Here is a 19,596-nt window from a genome sequence, read left to right as displayed (position 1 = left end):
GCAGAGGGGGAGCCCCACGTGGTCCCTGCGGCCGCAGGGTCTCCTCACCCTCCGGGCCGGGCCGCCGTTGGCCACTCGAGCTGTCCCCGGCACAGCACGGCCCCGCGTGTGGGGTGCCGGGACCGAGGGGACAGAGCAGCCGCCGGGCCCTGTGACGAGGGAGCTGCCAGAGCCAGGGTCTGCGCGGCGGCCGGACCGCGGCCTGCACCGTCCGAAGCTGTGGCCCTGGCGGGGAGGACGCCGCGGGGAGGCAGTGGCCCCGCAGCAAGGCTCGCAGCCGCGCGGGGCGGGACCGAGCGCTCTGTGCGCGGCTCACGGCTGACTCCCGGCGCCTCCGCTGTGATCACGCGTCTCCGAGCGGATGAAAAGAATATTTTTAACAAAGTGCTGGCGCGGCGCAGCTGTACCCGTTCTTAATGATCCATTAATGTCTCCTCCAGAGAGAACCTGAGGCCCCACAGCCGCTGAGGGGGAAGCTTTGGTGTCTGGAGGAGGACGTGGCTCTCAGAACCCAACTGCCACTGCCTCCTGGCCGCTGAGCGTGGCCGTTCCTGTCCCCAAGGCCACCGAGGCCACAGATCCGACGGCCCTAGGCCTGTGGACGCCACGTCTGGACCTCAGTCCCCGAGACTCCGCTCTTTACCCGCAGGCGGGGTCTCCCTGAAGCTCTGTGCTCCTGACCGAGGAGACCCGGGGGACCCGCCCCTGGGTCCTCGTGTCCCCCACAGAGAACTGATATGGGGGGAGAGTTCTAACTCCCAAACCTGCTAGATAGCCGAAACGCGACTTCGTGGTCTCTAAAATCAAAGAATGAATTCTAGGAACGACAGGTTAATAGTAGAAAACATTTATCAAGAGAAAGATAGTTTCTGTCTAATAGAGACACAAGGGGGACCAGAAAGTGGGTTGCCCACCCACCCTGTTTCACAAGGGTGTTTTATGGGACAAAGCCATGAGGTGAGACCCGTTCAAGATGGGACAAAACTATAGCCAACTAGTAAGACTACAAGTATAGTCACTTAGGTAATTTTTTTTTTGGTACTGGGGATGGAACTCAGGCCCTTGAGCTTGGAAGGCAGGCTTGGTGCCACTGAGCTAAATCCTGGACCCTCATTTAGGTAATATTGATTAAATGGGGATCCAATGGGGAATCAAGTCACATCACATACAAGGGATGAGCAAGGATTTTTAGGCAAAGGGTGAGTCAGGGATCTTTCCTGGAAGGAATGGGTTAATGGTTGACCACCAGGTGGTTGATACCTATTTAGAATATTAGTCACTGCTGTTTATCCCTAGGGGAAGCATGTGGATGTAGTAGTTTCTCTTTTACAATGCTGGCCTTTCCTCCATGTTGGCTTCTCAAGGGCTGGTGCTGTGTAACTGCCTAGAAGATATCTAATTAATTTACCTGTCTGCAATAATTACACTGAGCTCCTCTGGGCTGTCTGTTAAGAACCAGGCCCTGGCGCCTTCCCAGCCTTGGGGCCTCCTGTGAATGACCGTCACCATCAGAGCGGTCAACATGTTGCTATTTACAAAAGGAAGTGTGTGTGCCCCTTTGCTCTCCCCCAAACCTCTAAATGAACCCTGAGGCCGTGGGACACAAACTTAGCAAGCACAGGGATGACCAGGAGGGCAGGCTCTGCTCAGGCTGCCCGGCAGCCGTGGGAGGCCTTTCCCACTGTTTCTGGGGGACAAATCCAGCCCCAGGGGACTTTGCTGTGGCCACTCTCAGCTGGTGGGAGGATGGGGACTCAGTGCTGGCCGCATCCTCTGGAACAGGGTGGGCGTCCCCCGAAACCGCATCCACTTACAGAGAGGCACAGCAAATGACGAATGCTGCTAAACTTAAGGTTTGTATTTTCCCACCCCAGATAAAAAGTTCTTCTACCGAGTTCTAAAAGAAGTTTGGACGCTTTTCTGTTTCCGGCTGCGCGGAGTCAGGTCATGTGTCCAAAGTTGAAACTTTTCTTCTAGTGCCTGAGGCCAACCCCGGGCGGTTCTGCAGCTGTCACCATGCCACAAAATGAATATACTGAATTACACCATAAACGTTAAGGGTATCATTTGGATTACCATGAGAAAAAGAGAAAGAAGGAAAGTCAAGAGGCTCATGAACGTTCAAAGAAGGCAAAAAAAATGATTGGCCTGAAGGCTAAGCTCTACCATAAACAGCGCCATTCGAGAAAATACAAATGAAGAAGACTATCAAGATGAATGAAAAGAGAAACACCAAACAAAAGAATGATGAAAAGACTCCTCAGGGAGCAGTTCCTGCCTATCTCTGCTAGACAGAGAGGGACAGTCTCGGGCAAAAGTACTTTCCAATATGATTAAACAAAAAAGAAAAGAAAAGGCGGGAAAATGGGAAGTCCCTCTCCCCAAAGATCGTGCACAGGGAGAGACAGAAGTATTGAAAGTTATTCGAACTGGAAAGAGAAAAAAGAAGGCATGGAAGAGGATGGTTACTAAAGTCTGCTTTGTTGGAGATGGATTTACAAGAAAACCACCAAAATACGAAAGGTTCATTAGCCCAATGGGCTTACGTTTCAAGAAGGCCCATGTAACACATCCTGAACTGAAAGCCACCTTTTGCCTGCCAATACTTGGTGTGAAAAAAAATCCTTCGTCACCACTATACACAACTTTGGGTGTGATTACCAAAGGTACAGTGATTGAAGTGAACGTGAGTGAGTTGGGCCTTGTGACACAGGAGGCAAGGTGATCTGGGGTAAATATGCCCAGGTAACCAGCAATCCTGAGAATGATGGATGCATCGGTGCAGTCTGACTGGTTTGAGAGAAGTTTCATACAATACCTTCTTACACTTATTGAAGACTATAGACCAATGAGGAAAACCACCATTATTGTGAATACTACCACAGCTTTTGTAACTGCAGTCATCAAGAGAATTATTTATTAAATTGTAAGAACATTAAAATGGAAAAAAAAAAAAGAAGTTTGGACAACGTGGCCACAGTATTCGGTGAGAACCCCTGGTGCCAAACATTCAGGCCATGGGGAGGCTGCGCCGTGTCGGGTACGTCCCAAATAACCTGGGTGGCGGGTGGTGGAGTGGGTTTGGTGGGAGGCCCTGTTCCAATTGCTGTTTGGATCTGCGCTGTTCCCCTAAGTCCTCCGTGTGATGGAGACTGGATCCTGGGCACTGTGCCCGACAGCGGATCCATCCTCAGAGGCTTTGGGCTGCCTGCACTTGGCTGGAGGGGTCCCCGGGGGGAGAACCTGCAGGCTTGCGGCATCTGGCCGCCCGCCTCCTCTCTGCCGTGGGCTGAGTGGCTTCTCCTCCCCACACCCTCTGCCTGCTGTTCCTGCCCTGGGGCCGGCCCAGCAGGACAGAAACCGTGAGCCAAAGTTGAGCTCTGCTCCTGGAAGCTGTAGCTGTCAGATGCTGGGTCTCAGGGACAGGGACAGCGGAGATGGGCGGGAATCACAGTCCCCTGGCCTGTGGCTTTAGTGCCACAGTTCAGACAGATGAGGGCCCTGAGAACGTTAGAGCTGAGTGCCTGGCAGCCAGCTCCCCACAGCAAGAAGGGGACGAGGCATCCACGGAAGCACCAGGCGCCGGGTTCCAACACCCCGCTAGGGCCGCCCCAGCCTGCCTGTCAGTCAGCTGAGCCCCGGCCTCCTGGGTCTCAGCCCAGCTGTCCAGGGCACCCGGGAGGCTGCAGGGACACGGGCTGGGCTCCCCAGGGGGCAGATGCTGTCACCCTGGCAGGCCTGGCACATGGGACATCAGCCCGCACAGCCTGTGGGCTCTCAGGTGTCCTCGTGTGTTTCTCCCAAGATGAGATTCTAGTCCGAGAGATTCTGGATCCCAAAAAATTAACATTCCTGGAGACTTTAAGACCAGTAGCAACGTCCCCAACCAGAAGAACAAAGAGAAAAAGCCAGTATCCGGTTCTTCTCCCCGTAGTCGCCTGTGTCCCTGGAGACCCGGGGTACTGAACATGGACCGATGACCTGGGCGTCTTGACGGCCCCTGCACCTGGCCAAAGCCGAGGGGGACAGGGTGATGAAGCTGCCCCAGCCCGGCTCTGGTCTCCGGGGCTGAGGAAGGGAGACCCAGGTGACCGGCGGCGTCGCAGCTTCATCCCCACCGGGAGCCGCCCTTGGCCACCCAGGACGGGAGTGCAGAAACCACAACCTGAGCGTGAGTGCGCTGCCCTCCGAGCGGCCAGCTCACCCAGGGCCTGTGCCTCCAAGGCCCATGTGGGGCACCCGGAGTGGCTCAGCTGGCCAGGCCTGTGTGGGGAACAGAGCTGCACAGGGTGACAGTCACCGGGGGCAGAGACAGGCGCCACAGGCCTGCTCAGTCACAGGCAGGCAGGGTGCTCTGTGGGAATTTTGCACCCACATGTAAAGTCCACAGATTCGGAGTAGTTCACGGATGTCTGCCCAGTCCCAGACCACGGGCAGTAGCGGGACGACCCTGACTCAGCTTAAACGTTATCTTCCAACACATATTTTCAAATAGAATTTGAAAGCGATTTTTGTTCGTTTGGGGTTTTTTTGTTTTGTTTTGTTTTTTGAGACAGGGTCTCACTACGTAGTGCAGGCTGGCCTCGAACTCACTGTAGCCCTGGAACTCACAGTGATCCTCCTGCCTCAGCCTCCTGAGTGCTGGGATTGCAGATGTCTGCCACTACATTAAGCTGGAGAAGATGAAAACTTTTATATCATCTCACCTGAACACTGTAAAATACAGTTTGGGCTCAAACTGTTCACCAGTGTGTAATTATGACCGCCCCCCACCTTTTTTCCATGTTCTTCACCGTAAAGAAGTCCGCCTTCTTTATGACAGTGGTCCTAAGGAACTCAAGCAGCAGCTCTCTTCCGGGCACACAGACAGACTTTTCTCTGAAGGTAAACACGCCCCACAATCCCTGCCTGAGTTGAGAACATAATGGGAGACAGACGGACAGGCAAATGCAGATGGAAGTCCTTCCAGGTGAAGGGTGAAATTCCTGTCCTGAGGTCACCGGTGCTGCTCCAGTTTCCCAGTCTCCCAGGTGTGGCGAACCCCAGCTGCCCCAGCCCTGCCCCGGCCTGACCCCCTAAGGCCCAGCCCAGGGAGCCAGCAGCAGTGTCAGGGAGGAGGCGCTGCCCAGCCTGGCCCCTTCTTCTGCTGCAGCAGGAGAGTCCGCAGGAACCAGAGCCCCCTTCACCCCACCCACCCGAGTCGGGAGCCTCGTCAGCAAGGAGAAGCGCTGGGCTCCCAGGTGACGGAGGCGAGGAAGGGTGCGTGTGCTGCCAGGGACACATGTACCCGACACCTACAAGTTCAAGGAAGAAAGGTTTACTTTAGTTCACAGTTTGTAGAGGTTTCAATCCACAGTGGGCTGATCCCAAGGGAGGGCGGCATGGCAGGGGAGAAACAGTCTATGGCAGGGTAGCCAGGAGGCAGCAAGCAGTAAGTCTTCCTTTCCCTTTTTATCCCATCCAGACTACAAGCCTTTCCATAGTCCACACCCAAAACTATGCTAAACCAATCAGGGATCAATCCAGTTATCACACCCTTAATCCAGTACCACACGCCCACAATCTAGCCACTTCCACAAAGCCCCACCTGCTGGGCATGATGGTGCATGCCTGTGATCCCAGCACTTGGGAGGCTGAGGCAGGAGGATTGCTGCAAATTTGAGGCCAGCCTCAGCTGCATAGTGAGTTCAAGGTCAGCCTGAACCACCTAGCAAGACCCTGTCTCAAAAAAAAATGCCCCACCTATAAGTGCATGAGGTACAGGGGGGGACATGTAGACACAAGCTTTAATAGAACTGAGCCAAAATTGTTGGTTGGAGCTGATCGTAGCCCTTGATTTTTCCCACAGAAGAGGAGAAAGAAACATTTTATCAGATTAAAAGCCTCTCGGCGCTGGAGAAAATCACTGACAGCCTTCAAAGAGTGCTCAGTAAGGGATGGTGCCCAGGGCCCCAGGTGATAGGCGAGTGTGGGAGCCCCTCTGGGCTGGGGGACCGCAGGGCGGGGCTTAGCCCCAGTGCAGTAGCTGTGCTCCACAGGGGTCTTCCTTTGGGCATGGCCATCCACTCAGGGACACCTGGCTTCTGGTATCCAAGGGTCACAGAAAGTCACCCTAGGGCTCTGCCTTCCCAGCCACACTTGACGGGGCGGCTTCCCTTTCCCAGGAAGAGCTGGGACCTGGGAGGCTGCAGTCACCCCAGCCACAGGCTCAGCCATGTAGGGTCACTGCCTGCACTGTCGTGACCAGGTGAGGAGGCCCCCGGACCTCCCACCAGACATGGCCCTCGCGTGGGGCTGAGTCTCCTCCGCCTCCCACCACTGATGTGGAGACCTCCCTGCCCACCCCCCGGTTTCTCCCCAAAACGCACTGTCTCACCCCCACTGAGAAGCTGCCCATGCATCCCCTGCGGCTCCCACTGGCCATGCTTCTCCGAGGACTCCCCCGACACCCTCAGCCCTACTCCAAGCAGGTCCCTCACGCAGCTGCAGCTCCAAGTTCCTGCCTCGGGATGGCCAGCCACTGGCAAGCGATGGCTCAGGGCCAGGCTCAGCCCCACACACCTGCCTGCCCACCCTGTTTGGGATTCGGTGTGGCAGACAGGCTTCCGCCAAGCCACCTGCCGCTGGTGTGCAGCTGCAAGCTGGGACAGAGCGTGTATATCCAGGCGCATCATTCCAACTGCCTGACCTCAGGGACAGGGCGACTGGAGGACACGCCATGTGTGCCCACCATCCCACTGTTCCCACACTCGGGGTCCTGACTGCCCTGTGTCCCATGCCGGCTGAGATAGAGCCCCACAGCACGTCACTAGAGACCTCCCTGTCCCACCCGCTGTCCTCAAGCATGGGAAGGCCAGCCCTACTGCAGGGCCAGTGCCGGCCTGGGCCAGTGTCAGCCCGAGGACGCTCACTGTCCGAGACCCAGCCGTCACAGGCACAGCCGTGCCTGCGATTCGGGGAGGCTGGCGGGAGGACAGCAGTGCTCGGACAGGGAAACCCGAGGGACCTCGGCCCTGGAGGCTGGCACCGCAGGAATGGGCTCCGTAGCAGGTCCCAGGTCCAGAGCGCCGCCCCGCATCATCAGGCAGAGCGGGCCCTGGAAGAGTGTGGGGCCGGGGACCGAGCTGCTCCGGGCTGCAGATGAATCCACGAAAGCTCACTCTAGGGTCAAAGGGGGCGCGGAGCGTTTCAAAGGCTGACTGTATCTGGAAGAGGCCAGGATTCTTTTTTTTAGTTCGCTGGAAGGGAAAAGACAGAGTAAACTTGGGCAATTTTGATTGTTTCCCAAAGCTTCTGCTTTCTTAAAAGCACAATTTTAAACCGGGCGTGGTGGCACATGCCCACTTGGCAGGCTGAGGCAGGAGGGTCGCGCAAAGATCATGGCCTGCCCGGGCTGTGCAGACTATGTAGTGAGACCTGCTTCAAAGAAAACAACAAGAAAAAAGAGTGTAAATCTAGATTAGGGTTCACCTTGTCTCTTTTCTACCTATTTCTTCCATCCCATCTCAGTCTGGCCTGGGTTCAAATCCCCTTGACCTTGGGAGACCTTGGCAAGCAGAGTGGGGCGGGCACAGCCCCTCCTCGGGTGTGAGGGGATGGGAGAGGATGTTTGCGGGGTGCGTGCAGGGAGCCAGCAGGGGGCGGGGTGCAGAGGCCCAGGGGACCCGGTCTCCAGGCCGCCGCTGCCATGAGCGCCCCCTGCCGCGGACGGCGTGGGAGCCCAGGTGAGGCGCCTGCCCTCGCCCTGACCGTGGACTGGGTGCAGGACCGCAGGCTCCGGTCCCTGAGTGAGGATTTTCAGGATGGGTCAGTAAGAGATAGAAAAGGGATTTATTAGAGGGAATTTTCAAAAATGTGCACTCAAAGAAAGAGAGTTCGCGCCCTCGAGAGATAGACAGGCACACTGCAGTTTGGAGCTGGGAATGTCTGGGCGTTTGGGGTGTGAATCTGGAATTTGTCAGTCTGCGTCTGGGACTTAGTCCCGGCTTGGGCGCAGGAGGACGCCCGTCTGCGGGAAGGCGATGCACTGGCAGAGGATCCCAGTTCACAGGAGAACGAGGCCGCTTAGCGAGGATGAAGGGAACAGCTGAATTCATCCGCAGGAGAAAGGGACGGACCCAGGCTGATTGTTCAGAGAGAAGTGAGAAAGAAAAAAATGTTTGCTTTTTGCGTTTTTTTTGGTACCGGGGATCGAACTCTGGTCCTTGCACTTGTGCAGCAGGCAGTGAAACCACTGAGCTAAATCCCCAGCCCAAGAAAAAAATTTTTAAACTGGACTTGTGTCCTGAAGCTGCGGTTTTCATTTTTAAAATTATGATTTTCAGAGCTGGACATGGTGACACAGAGCACTCAGGAGGCTGAGGCAGGAGAATCACTGTAAGTTTGAGGCCAGCCTAGGCTACAGAGCAAGACCCTGTCTCAAAAACAAAATTATGATTTTCATCATCTCCTTTCTACTTTGTTTTTGAAGACAGCGTCTCTCTCAGTAGCCCAGGCTGCCCTCAGACTCACAGCAGTCATCATGCCTCTCCCTCCCACATAGGGGGATCACAGGCATGGGCCACCATGCCCGGCCAACCTGTCTTTATTTCTTCCGCCCTACTTCACACCCAGAGCAGAGCTGGGGGTTTGAGGCACCAGCTGTCCATCCACAGAACCCCTACTGTCCCTCAAGAAAACCTCTTTCCAAACAGGAGAGAACCTCAAAAAGAAGCGCCAGCTGCACTCAAGCATGCTGAGGGCCAGGTACCTGCACAGGGGCCGCAGAAGCCTGCCCTGAGCACCCGGGAGATGGACAGAGGGTGTCCCTGGGCATCTCGCATACCCGGGCCCTCGCCAGCTGGGGGGGCACCAAATAAAATCAGCATATGTAAGCATGACACTGTGGCAGTGTGGGGTTTTCCTAAACACATGGCGAGGCAAGGAAAACCAGATCTAGGGCTGGGGTGCAGCCCAGGGGCAGAGAACCCCTGAGCTCCACCCCGCGCCCCTCACGCCCTAAGATAGAAAACAGAATCAAGCCTGAAGGACAGCAGCATCCAAAGCTCGCTGTTGTTTGGCGAGACGAGCTTTGAAGAAACCAGCTCCAGAGCCTGTGAGCAGGGTCCTCCAGAGACACCCACAGGGTATGCACAGTGTGCACACATGTGTCTACACACGTGCATGTGCACCTTCAGGCCCCAGCAGCGCTCTGTGCTGTCGATCCTGCCCTAAATTCAGTGTGAAGACCCTGGAAGTTTCCGCACTGGGGCTGTTGTTAGATTTTCCTGGTGCAAAGGCCTGGGGGGTGCTGTGAAGGGGAGCACATGGGTCGGAAGGAGGTGGAGGGCAGGAAGGAGGTGGATGTTTGCCAGGACTCGAGGTCCCCTGCCTCCACCGCCAACAGAGCTACAGCGGGAGGAAGGAGCGTGCGGCACAGACGCGGGGTCATCCGCAGAGCTGCATGCGTGGGGCAGGTGACAGGCAGGAGAATGTCCCAGAGACAGTGGAGGTGCCGCTCGAGGAGCCCAGCTCCGCCTTTGGATCTTGGAGTCTGGAGCCCGGCACAGCCACGCAGGAGGCTGAGGCGCCGGGCGGGACGACCTTGCAGCCCAAGCCCTCTGAGGATGGATCCGCTGTCGGGTACAGTGCCCAGGATCCAGTCTCCATCACACGGAGGACTTAAGGAAACAGCACAGATCCAAACAGCAACCGGAACAGGGGCTCCCACCAAACCCGCTCCGCCACCCGCCACCCAGGTTATTTGGGACGTACCCGACACGGCGCAGCCTCCCCATGGCCCGGATGTTGGGCACCAGGGGTTCTCACCGAATACTGTGGCCACGTTGTCCAAATTTCTTTTAGAACTCGGTAGAAGAACTCTTATCTGGGGTGGGAAAATACAAACCTTAAGTTTAGCAGCATTCGTCATTTGCTGTGCCTCTCTGTAAGTGGATGCGGTTTCGGGGGACGCCCACCCTGTTCCAGAGGATGCGGCCAGCACTGAGTCCCCATCCTCCCACCAGCTGAGAGTGGCCACAGCGAAGTCCCCTGGGGCTGGATTTGTCCCCCAGAAACAGTGGGAAAGGCCTCCCACGGCTGCCCGGCAGCCTGAGCAGAGCCTGCCCTCCTGGTCACCTGACCTGGCCCAGGAAGAGCAGAGGCCGCCAAGGGTCTAGGCCCGGCTCTCGGAGTCGGAGCCCAGGTTGGCCCTGAGAGCTGGCCTGTCGAAGAGCCCAGGGTAACGGAGCATGCGAAAGCGGCGGAGTCAGCCTGCAGGCTCCTTCAGGTGTGAAGCGGATGGTGGGCCAGCTAGCTCGGAGTTGGCAGAGGCGACGGACTCTGAGATGCTCCTGAAGTCCGGGGGAGGGCAGGAAGCAAAGCCCGGGCTGGTTCTCTGAGGCCGGGCTGTCCACACCAGGCGTCGGACCCAGTGGAAACAGACTGAGACCCAGGTCAGGAAGTACTGCTATAGATAGATGAGCTAGGTAGACATACTACAGGCAGTCGGATAGGGCTGAGTCCTCGGGAGGGCCAGGACAAGGTGAAACACAGCATAGCTGCACATCAGCTGAAAACCAGGCCTCAAGATGGAGACAAGATGACCAGACCCACATACGTCTTCAAAGAACTGGGCTTAGTGAAGTCTAGATAGGCATCGACCACCCTGGGGGTGACCAGAGAGCTCTGGACCCACTACCCCTAGGAGGATCCTTGTTCTTTCCATCCGCGCTTGTTGCCTGACTCGCTTCCCAATTGGACCACCGTTACCTAAGTGACTGCACTTGTAACCTTATTGGATGATCATGGCTTTGGCCCACGTTGTACCCATGTGGGTTTCACCCTATAAAACTCCTCTGTAAAGTGGGGTCCCCGGCTGCCCACTCCTGCCCCTCAGGAGCCTTCCTATCAATGAATATCTTCCTATCCTTAACCTCCGTCGTTCCTAGAACTCATTCATCAATTTCTAGAGAACAAGAACTCGGTGTATCATACAGTTAATAGGTTGGGAGATGTAATATTTCATATTTCATACTTCCCATGACATTATGAGGCAGCAAGGCCAAGCTTTGAGAGGGACTCAGCCTGAGGGTAAAGGGGAGCTGTGTGTTTTCCACTGGGTCGTGAGCATGGAATGTTTCGGAAATCTCTTCCTTGTGTTTGAAGGATTCCACCATGCATAGGGTATGGCTCAGCAGCCTGTGGGTCCTGGAGGCATCCTGGACCACCCAGCTATGAACACACCGGGTCCTGCAGCACACCTGGCAACAGGACCTGGACAGGATGCTGCCAGTGCAGATGAGCCCACTGCCACTGTGAGTGACACGGGTTGCATTTAACCTAGGTCACAGAGGACGGGGCAGGCTGAGGCCAGTCCCCTGAGGACGTGTCGGCAGGCCACAGCAGACACAAAGGACACAGCAGCTGCCCACAGGCCAGCGTTTCTCCAACCCAGCCCCTCCAAAGCCTAACACAGAAGGCCATTAAAAACCCCTCTGCTTGTAAGAGACCCTTTGTTCATCCCTGGGGCTGAACCTGCATGGACTGTTGAGTTCGTGTCCCACTGTCCCACTCACCGGCCCCACGGGGTTGTTACAGCACATACTGGGGCCTAGGACAGGGGTGGGAGGCTGGGGACACCACGCATGCTGTTGCAGAGGGAGGTGAGGAGGGTAAGACACATGGACTTTAAGGGGGCGCAGGTGAGGATGGAGGCCGAGGACCCCGCCACGCTACCCCACACTGAGCAGGGGCAGCGAGGTGGGCACGAGGAGGGGGGAGTGGACAGGAGTGCGGAGTGCAGGGCTAACGCAGCCCGGCGGGCAGGGGCAGCTGCTGTGGGGACTCCGCCCCCAGGGGTGTCTGTCAGGGCCCTCGAACACTTCCTGTTGCTGTCCATCTTTTTCTCCTTCAATTGTAGTTTGTGTATACACTGAATACAAATCCTTTGTTTGGTAAGCAACTTCCAGACAGTTCCCCTGGTCTTCAGCTTGTCTTTCTGTCTACTTCTGCTACCTTTTTTCAAAATCAAATTTTTGGCATGGCAGCACATGCCTGTAATCCCGGCACTCAGGAGCCTGAGGCAGGAGGATTGCCCTGAGTTCGAGGCTAGCCTGCACTACATAGGCAGACCCTGTCTCAAACAAAACAAAAGAAAATAAAAAGTTTCTCATTCTAATCTTCGTTGCCCCCCTTTTCTTTAATGGTTATGCTTTACGTCTCTCCTCAGGCAATACTTCACAACTTGAATGTCATAACCATTCTTCTGCTTTCTTCTCAATTTGCCTCAAAATTGCTTTGGCATTGAAGCCACATCCAGGCCCAGGTTTGTGAACAGGATGGAGGAGGGTCCATTTTCACCTCTTTCCTCACCAGTGCTCTGTGGGTACGCCTCCTAGCGTCCTCTGTCAGCACAGCGTGGTCAGAGGGACAGGTTCCTCTGCAGGAGGGAGTACCCGGGGCAGGTGGCCTCCCAGGGTAGAGGACCCGAGCAGGCACCCACAACAAGACCCCCAGAGGCCATCAATATTGGAATTTAGCCCTCAGAAAAAGGAAACCTGAGAACAACAGCTAATAGGCTTGGTAACCTCCCAGAAGGGTCCACCAATAAGACACTTTGCTTCTCTTTTTGCGGTACTAGGGATCAAATTCAAGACCTTTCGCTTGCAAGGCAGACGCAGTGCCACTGAGCTAAACCCCCAGCCCTGCCCTTTGCCTTTTTTTTTTTTTTTGGTCAAATTTTATTTATTTATTTTGGTACCAGAGATCGAACTCGGGTCCTTCTGCTTGTGAGGCAGGCAGCAGAACCACTGAGCTAAATCCCCAGCCCAACTGTGGTTTGACTCTTTTAATTCTTTTGGGAAGATACCCAGCAGGGGAATAGCTGGGTCAAATGGGAGCTCTAGCCCTAGTTCTTTGAGGTATCTCCATACTGATTTCCACAGTGGTTGCACCAGTCTGCACTCCCACCAACAATGGAGAAGGGTTCCTTTCTCACCACACCCCTGCCGACATTTGTTATTGGTTGATTTCTTGATAGCAGCCATTCTTTCTGGGGTGAGGTGGAATCTCAGTGTTGTTTTCATCCACATCTCTCGAATGATGAGTGATGTTGAACATTTTTTCATATATTTATTTGCTGCTTTTACTTCTTTGTCTGAGAAATGTCTGTTCATTTCAGATGCCCATTTTTGAATTGGGTTTTTGAATTTGGGGGGTCTGATTTTTTAAAGTTCTTTATATATTCTAGATAGTAGACCTTTGTCTGAGGAACAGCAGCTAAAAATTTTTTCCCACGTTGTAGGTTGTCTCTTAGCTCTGTTGGTGGTTTCTCTTGCAGTGCAGAAGCTGTTTAATAACATGAGATCCCAGTTGTTGATTCTTTGTGCTAGTTACCGTGCTACTGAGGATTTGTTCATAAAGTCTTTTCCTATGCCAATGTCTTGAAGAGTTCTACCTAACTTATCTTCCAGCAAGTTTAATGTTTCTGTCTTAATATTTATTGTTTTGGGGGGTTTTTCTTGGTACCGGGAATCGAACTCTGGTCCTTCCGCTTGCGAGGCAGGCAGTGGAACCAATGAGCGAAATCCCCAGCTCATCTGTCTTAATATTTAGATCTTTAATCCACTTTGATCTTAGTTTACTGCATGGTGATAGGTATGGGTCTAGTTTTAATCTTTGGCAGGTTGAAATCCAGTTATTCCAACACCATTTATTAAATAGGCTATCTTTCCTCCAATGAGGGTGGTTGGCTCTTGTGTCAAAGATGAGGTGGCTGAGTATGTCTGAAGTTTTTTCTGCATCTTCTAATCTATTCCAATGACCCTCGGGTCTGTTTCTTTGCCAGTACCATGCTGTTTTTTTTTTAATCACAGTAGCTTTGTAGTATAGTTTCAAGTTGGGGATTGTGATACCGCCAGTCATGTCTCTCTTGCCTAGAATTGCTTTTGCTATTCTAGGTCTCTTCTGGTTCTAAATGAATTTTTGGATTGTTTTCTCTAGTTCTGTGAAGTATATTGTTGGAATTTCAATCAGCATTGCATTAAATCTATATAGTAGTTTTGGAAGTATGGCCATTTTCACTATTTGGTTTTTCCTACTGAGGAACAAGGGATGCCTTTCCACTTTCTTATATCCTCCTTGATCTCCTTTTTCAGAGTGCTGTAATTTTCAGTGTAGAGGTCTTTTGCTTCCTTTGTTAGATTGATTTCTAGATATTTCATTTTTTTGGATGCTACTGTAAAAGGAATTGTTTCCCTAATTTCTCTCTCAGTGAGTCTATTATTTGTGTACAAGAAGGCTATTGTTTTTTGAGTGTTGACCTTGTATCCAGCTACTCTACTGAATGTGCCAATTAGGTCTAGAAGTCTTTTGTCCAAGTGTTTTGGGTCTTCTATGTAAAGTATCATATCGTCAGCAAATAATGACAGTTTCACTTCTTCCTTTCCTATCTTTATGCCTTTTATTTCTTTCTCTTTTCTAATTGCTGTGGCTAATGTTTCCAGAACTATATTGGACAGGAGTGGTGATAGTGGGCATCCTTGTCTTGTTCCTGATTCTAGCGTGAACATTTTCAGTTTTTGACCATTTAGTATGATGTTGGCTGTTGGTTTTTCATAAATAGCCTTAATCAGGTTGAAATAAAGACCTTCTATTCCAATTTTCTATAGTGTTTTTATCATGAATGGGTATTGGATTTTGTCGAATGTCTTTGCTGCATCTATTGAGATGATCATATGGTTTTTGTCCTTGACTCTGTTAATATAGTGTATTACATTTTTTGATTTACGAATGTTGAGCCATCCTTGTATCCTTGGGATAAATCCGACTTGGTCAGGGTATATGATCTTCTTGATGACCCTCTTTATTCTGTTTGCCAGTATCTTGTTGAGGATTTTTGCATCCATGTTCATTAGGGAGATTGGTCTGTCGTTCTCTTTTTGGGTTGGGTCTTTCCCTGGTTTTGGAATCAAAGTAACACTTGCTTCCAGGAATGAATTTGGAAGCCTTGCTTCCCTTTCAATTTCCTTGATGAGTTTAAAGAGTAATGGCAATGGTTCTTCTTTAAATGTCTTGCAGAATTCAGCAGTGAAGCCATCAGGACCCAGGCTTTTCTTTGTTGGCAAATTTTTAATTATGTTTTCAATTTCACTGATTGCAATTGGGGTGTTTAGAATTTCTATATCTTCTTCATTTAACTTTGGCAATTCATATGTATCTGGGAATCTGTCCATTTCTTCTGTGTTTTCCATTTGATTAGAGTACAGGTTTTCAAAGTAGGTATTGATGATCCTCTGGATTTCCACTGGGTCTGTTGTGACTTCACTTTTTTCGTACTTAATTGCATGGATTTGAGCCTTTTCTTTCCTTTTTTTGTTAAGGTTGGCTAAAGATCTATCGATTTTATTTATTCTTTCGAAAAACCAACTCTTTGATTCATTGATTTTTGTTTGTTTGTTTCGTTCTCTTAGTCTCCATTGCATTGATTTCTGCTCTGATCTTTATAATTTCCTTTCTTCTACGAGCTTTGGGTTTGTTATGCTCTTCTTTTTCTAGGAGCTTGAGGTTCTGCATTAGGTTATTTATCTGAGTTCTCTCTGTTTTCCTAATATGGGCATTCACTGCTATGAATTTCCCGTGTAGAACTGCTTTCATTGTGTCCCACAGATTCCTGTATGTTGTACTAGCATTATCATTTACTTGTAGAAACTGTCTAATTTCTTCTTTAATTTCCTCTCTGACCCATTGGTTGTTCAGGAGGGTGATATTCAGTTTCCATGTTTTTGTGGGAGTTTTGTGGTTTCTTATATTATTGATCTCCAATTTTATTGCACTACGGTCTGATAATATACAGGGAGTAACTTCAGTTCTTTTACATTTACTTAGACATGTCCTATGAGCTAGCATGTGGTCTATTTTGGAGAATGACCCATGTGCAGCCAAAAAGAATGTGTATTTTGATTTTGTGGGGTGGAACACTCTGTAAACATCTATTAAGTCCATTTGTTCAATAGCTTGGTTCACTTCTACAATTTTGTTGTTAATTTTTTGTCCAGATGATCTGTCTATTTGTGACAGTAGGGTATTGAGGTCCCCCACTACAACTGTATTAGTGCTTATTTGATCTTTCATGTCCATTAGTGTTTGTTTCGTATAGTTGGGGGCATTTGTATTTAGTGCATGCATATTTAGGATTGTCATCTCTTCCACTTGGATTATTTTCTTCCCAAGGATGTAGTGACCATCTTTGTCTCTCTTAATTAGTTTTGGTTTGAAATCTACTTTGTCTGCAAATAAGATTGCTACCCCTGCTTTTTTTCTGGGTTCCTGTTGTGTGGAGAGCTGTTTTCCATCCTTTTACTTTCAGTCTATGAATTTCCTTTTGAGTTAGGTGTGTTTCTTGTATACAGCATATTGCTGGATTTTGCTTCTTAATCCATTCTGTCAGTCTATTTCTTTTGATTGGTGAATTGAGGCCATTAACATTCTATGGATTTTTTTTTTCTTTTGGTACTGGGGATCAAACTTGGGTCCTTATGCTTGCACAGCAGGTGGCGAAACCACTGAGCTAAACCCCTGACCCCAAGGCCATTAACATTGAGTTATAATTGAAAGATATTGACTCATCTTTGTCATGATCTTTTGCTTTGTTGGCTCTTTTATTTCTTATTTCTTTCCCCCTTTCCCTTTAGTTTCTTACCTTGCCTGGTGGCTTCCCTCTGTTGGGCCTCATAGAGTTGTGACCTTCATTGTCTTTTTCTAGGATATTGCTTAAAATTGTTTGGAGTGCTGGTTTGGTGTTCATGAAATTTCTCAGGTGTTCTTTGTCATGGAAGTATCTAATTTCCCCATCCATTTTGAAAGATAATTTTGCAGGATACAACAGTCTAGGTTGAAAGTTATTTTCTTTTAGGGCTGGAAAGACTTCACTCCAGGCTCTCCTTGATTTGAGGGTTTGTGTTGAGAAGTCTGCCGTGATTCTGATGGGCTTTCCTTTGTAGGTGATTTGTTTCTTTTCTCTAACTGCCGGTAGGATTTTGTGCTTCTGTTGGGTTTCTGGGATCTTGACTATTATATGTCTAGGTGTAGATTTTTTTGATCATGACTAGTTGGAGTTCTATATGCCTCACTTATCTGTACATCCAATTCTCCACCTCTGTCTGGGAAGTTTTCTACTATTACTTCTGTGAACAGTTTTTTTATGTCAATTGTACTTTTTCCTGTTTTTTTTGTGGACTCCTATCAGTCTTATGTTATTCTTCTTTGCATCATCTAGCAGCTGCTGGATTGATTTCTCATGGTCCCTTACTATTTTGAAGAGATCTCTGTTTTCATGGTCCTTAACTGCAATCCTATCTTCTATATATGATATTCTATCCTCAGATTCCCTTAATCTGCTCTGCATGCTTTCAATGGAGTTTTTAATCTCCTGAATATCTCTTTGAATGTTTCATGGATTCCATTTCTTTCTTTTTTTTTTTCTGCTCCTCTAATTTGCAAATTCTTTTTTTTGTTGTTGTTAAATTCTTTTATTGGTACATTTTAGATATAGAACACAATTACATTTCTCATTGGGTCCATTTCTTATGCTGGGTGATCATGCTTTCCATTTCTTTCTTATGCTGGGCATTCCTGGCTTCCAGCCTGTTTCTGAGCTCATCTATTTTTTTTTTAATCTCTTTCTATTCTAGAGCCTCTAATCATCTCTTTCATTCTGCTCACCATCTCTGTAGTTATCTGGGAAATTATTTCTGCTTTGAATTTTTCTAGAGCCTCATTCATCTGCTTTGTTACTTCCTGTGCTATCAGTTCAGGGTGTCCAGGTGGATTATCAGGCTTTTCCACCTCACATCCCCCAGAATTTGCCTTTTGTGGGGTGGAAGTCTGAGTTTGTGCCTTACTTAAATGGCTTCTCATTTTTGTTTTTGGTACTGTCCTTAGTTTAGTTCCTGAGTTGATACTTTGAAGTTGTTTATTGTAAGTTATCTTTGTTGATGTATTTAGAACACTTATGGAATGGTTGCTCCTCAGAGGTGTCTTCCAGATATAGCTGATCTTTAGGTTTTGAGTCTCTAATGACTCTGAGGCTGTCTCATTTTCATTATACCAGGAAGGACAACTGGTTAGATCAATCACAACACCTTAGCCCAAGTGATACAATCAGCAACACAACAGAAGCAAGTACCTCTTAGAAAATGACAATTTCGGGCTGGGGATTTAGACCCGAGTTCAATCCCCAGTACCAAAAAAAAAAAGGAAAAAAAGAAAATGACAATTTGTAGTAGTTATTAATCTATCACCTTTAACTTGTGAATTAAATCAAAATCAAGGACCAACCAATATATGTTTATAGTGAATAAACTCTTCAATATAGTAACTTTACCCCTCGGGATGAGAAGTTAGAAGGAGTTGGAGAGGGAGAAATAGGTAAGTAGAAGGATAGGGGAAGACTAGCAGTGAGGCCAGAGGGCACAGGCAAGAGAAGGAAAGAGAAAAGAAAGTTAAAGAAGAAATACAAATTAGGGGCAGAACAGAAACATAAAGGGAGATGAAGAACAATGTGGGACAGCAAGGGAGTGAGGCAGAGAGAGAGAAAAGAGAAAAGAAAAAGAGAAAAATAAAAATTTTAAAAGAGTAGCAAAGAAGAAAAAAATTAAAAATAAGAGCAAAAAAATAGTGGTAATTTTGAAAATAACAAATAAAAGATAAAAATGAAGGCCCTCCTTCAGGGTATGTCTCTGCTGTCACAATAGACAATGTGGGCAGCAGTGTGCAGTTATAAATCAATGAGTCTCAGCAAGCCAGTCACAGACTCGTGAGATTCAGGCAGATTTCTGGCTGCAAGTCCCAGGTTGAGCTCCCTGTCCTCCTGAAGGGTTGAACTCTGCAAGGCTCTACTGCAGATTCCAGCTGCCCTTCCCCTTAAGATAGTCCAGGTTTCGATGGGAGGTGATGATCTCTCTAGCTTACCAAGTACGGTGGTCTGGTGTGGCTTTATTGCAGAGATTCTCTTCACTTTTCCAGTGGGCTTCAGTTTTCATCAGGGAGTCTGCGAGAGGCCCTCTCTCTGTTTTTCACTTCTGCAGCTCAGGACAATGGCCTTTATGCTCCCCTGTGCCTGTCATGTGGATCCAAATAACTGTACAGCCAAGAGGTGGCGGTGGGGGGCTGTTTTTGCAGGTGCCCGTGTGGCCAAGCTGGAGGCTGGTGGGCAAGCCTGGAGGTCCTCCCATTAACTTTTTTCTTTTGGTACTGGGAATTGAACTTAGGACCTTGCACTTGCCAGGCAGGCCTGGTGTCACTGAGCTATGTCCCTGGCCTGCTTCCATTAACTTTTAACAATGCTCAATAAGGCCTTCATCTATCTTTTCCCTATCTGAGGGGCCCCTCTGTGCCCTGGCTGGCTGCTTCCCTAATGCCCAGCCGTTGCTTATACAGGTTGTTCTCAAATTTGGAAGAAACAGGAAGGGTGGTGGAAGGTTCTAGAAGACATTGGAACATTTGACTTTGTGGTGGAGACTATTGTGATGCAAACTCTGCCTCACTCTGTGTCCCTCAGGTAAGGATGGGTGAGAGTCATTTCAACCTAACCCAATCCCTGGACAGCAGACTGTCCCG

The 19,596-nt window shown here is 49.9% G+C and overlaps 1 long non-coding RNA gene and 1 pseudogene across 1 annotated transcript; one reads left to right on the top strand and one right to left on the bottom strand.

Annotated features, from left to right (window-relative positions):
* Nucleotides 1-1,005: 1,005 nt before the first annotated feature.
* On the top strand, nucleotides 1,006-2,799 carry LOC101715989 (ribosome biogenesis protein NSA2 homolog pseudogene; annotated as a pseudogene).
* A 2,332-nt stretch (nucleotides 2,800-5,131) lies between these two features.
* LOC101721298 (uncharacterized) lies at nucleotides 5,132-19,596 on the bottom strand. Its single transcript, XR_002387396.2, has 3 exons — nucleotides 10,122-19,596; nucleotides 9,754-9,865; nucleotides 5,132-8,122 (listed from the first exon to the last, which is right to left on the bottom strand). It is a non-coding gene; the product is annotated as an uncharacterized LOC101721298 (long non-coding RNA).

This window comes from Heterocephalus glaber, unplaced genomic scaffold, assembly GCF_053883595.1.
Source record: "Heterocephalus glaber isolate CG9 unplaced genomic scaffold, H.glaber_assembly_v1.0 deba00001579, whole genome shotgun sequence".
Classification (NCBI taxonomy): domain Eukaryota; kingdom Metazoa; phylum Chordata; class Mammalia; order Rodentia; family Bathyergidae; genus Heterocephalus; species Heterocephalus glaber.
The sequence above is the reverse complement of the archived record's forward strand: the minus strand, read 5'-3'. Positions and strand labels throughout refer to the sequence as shown.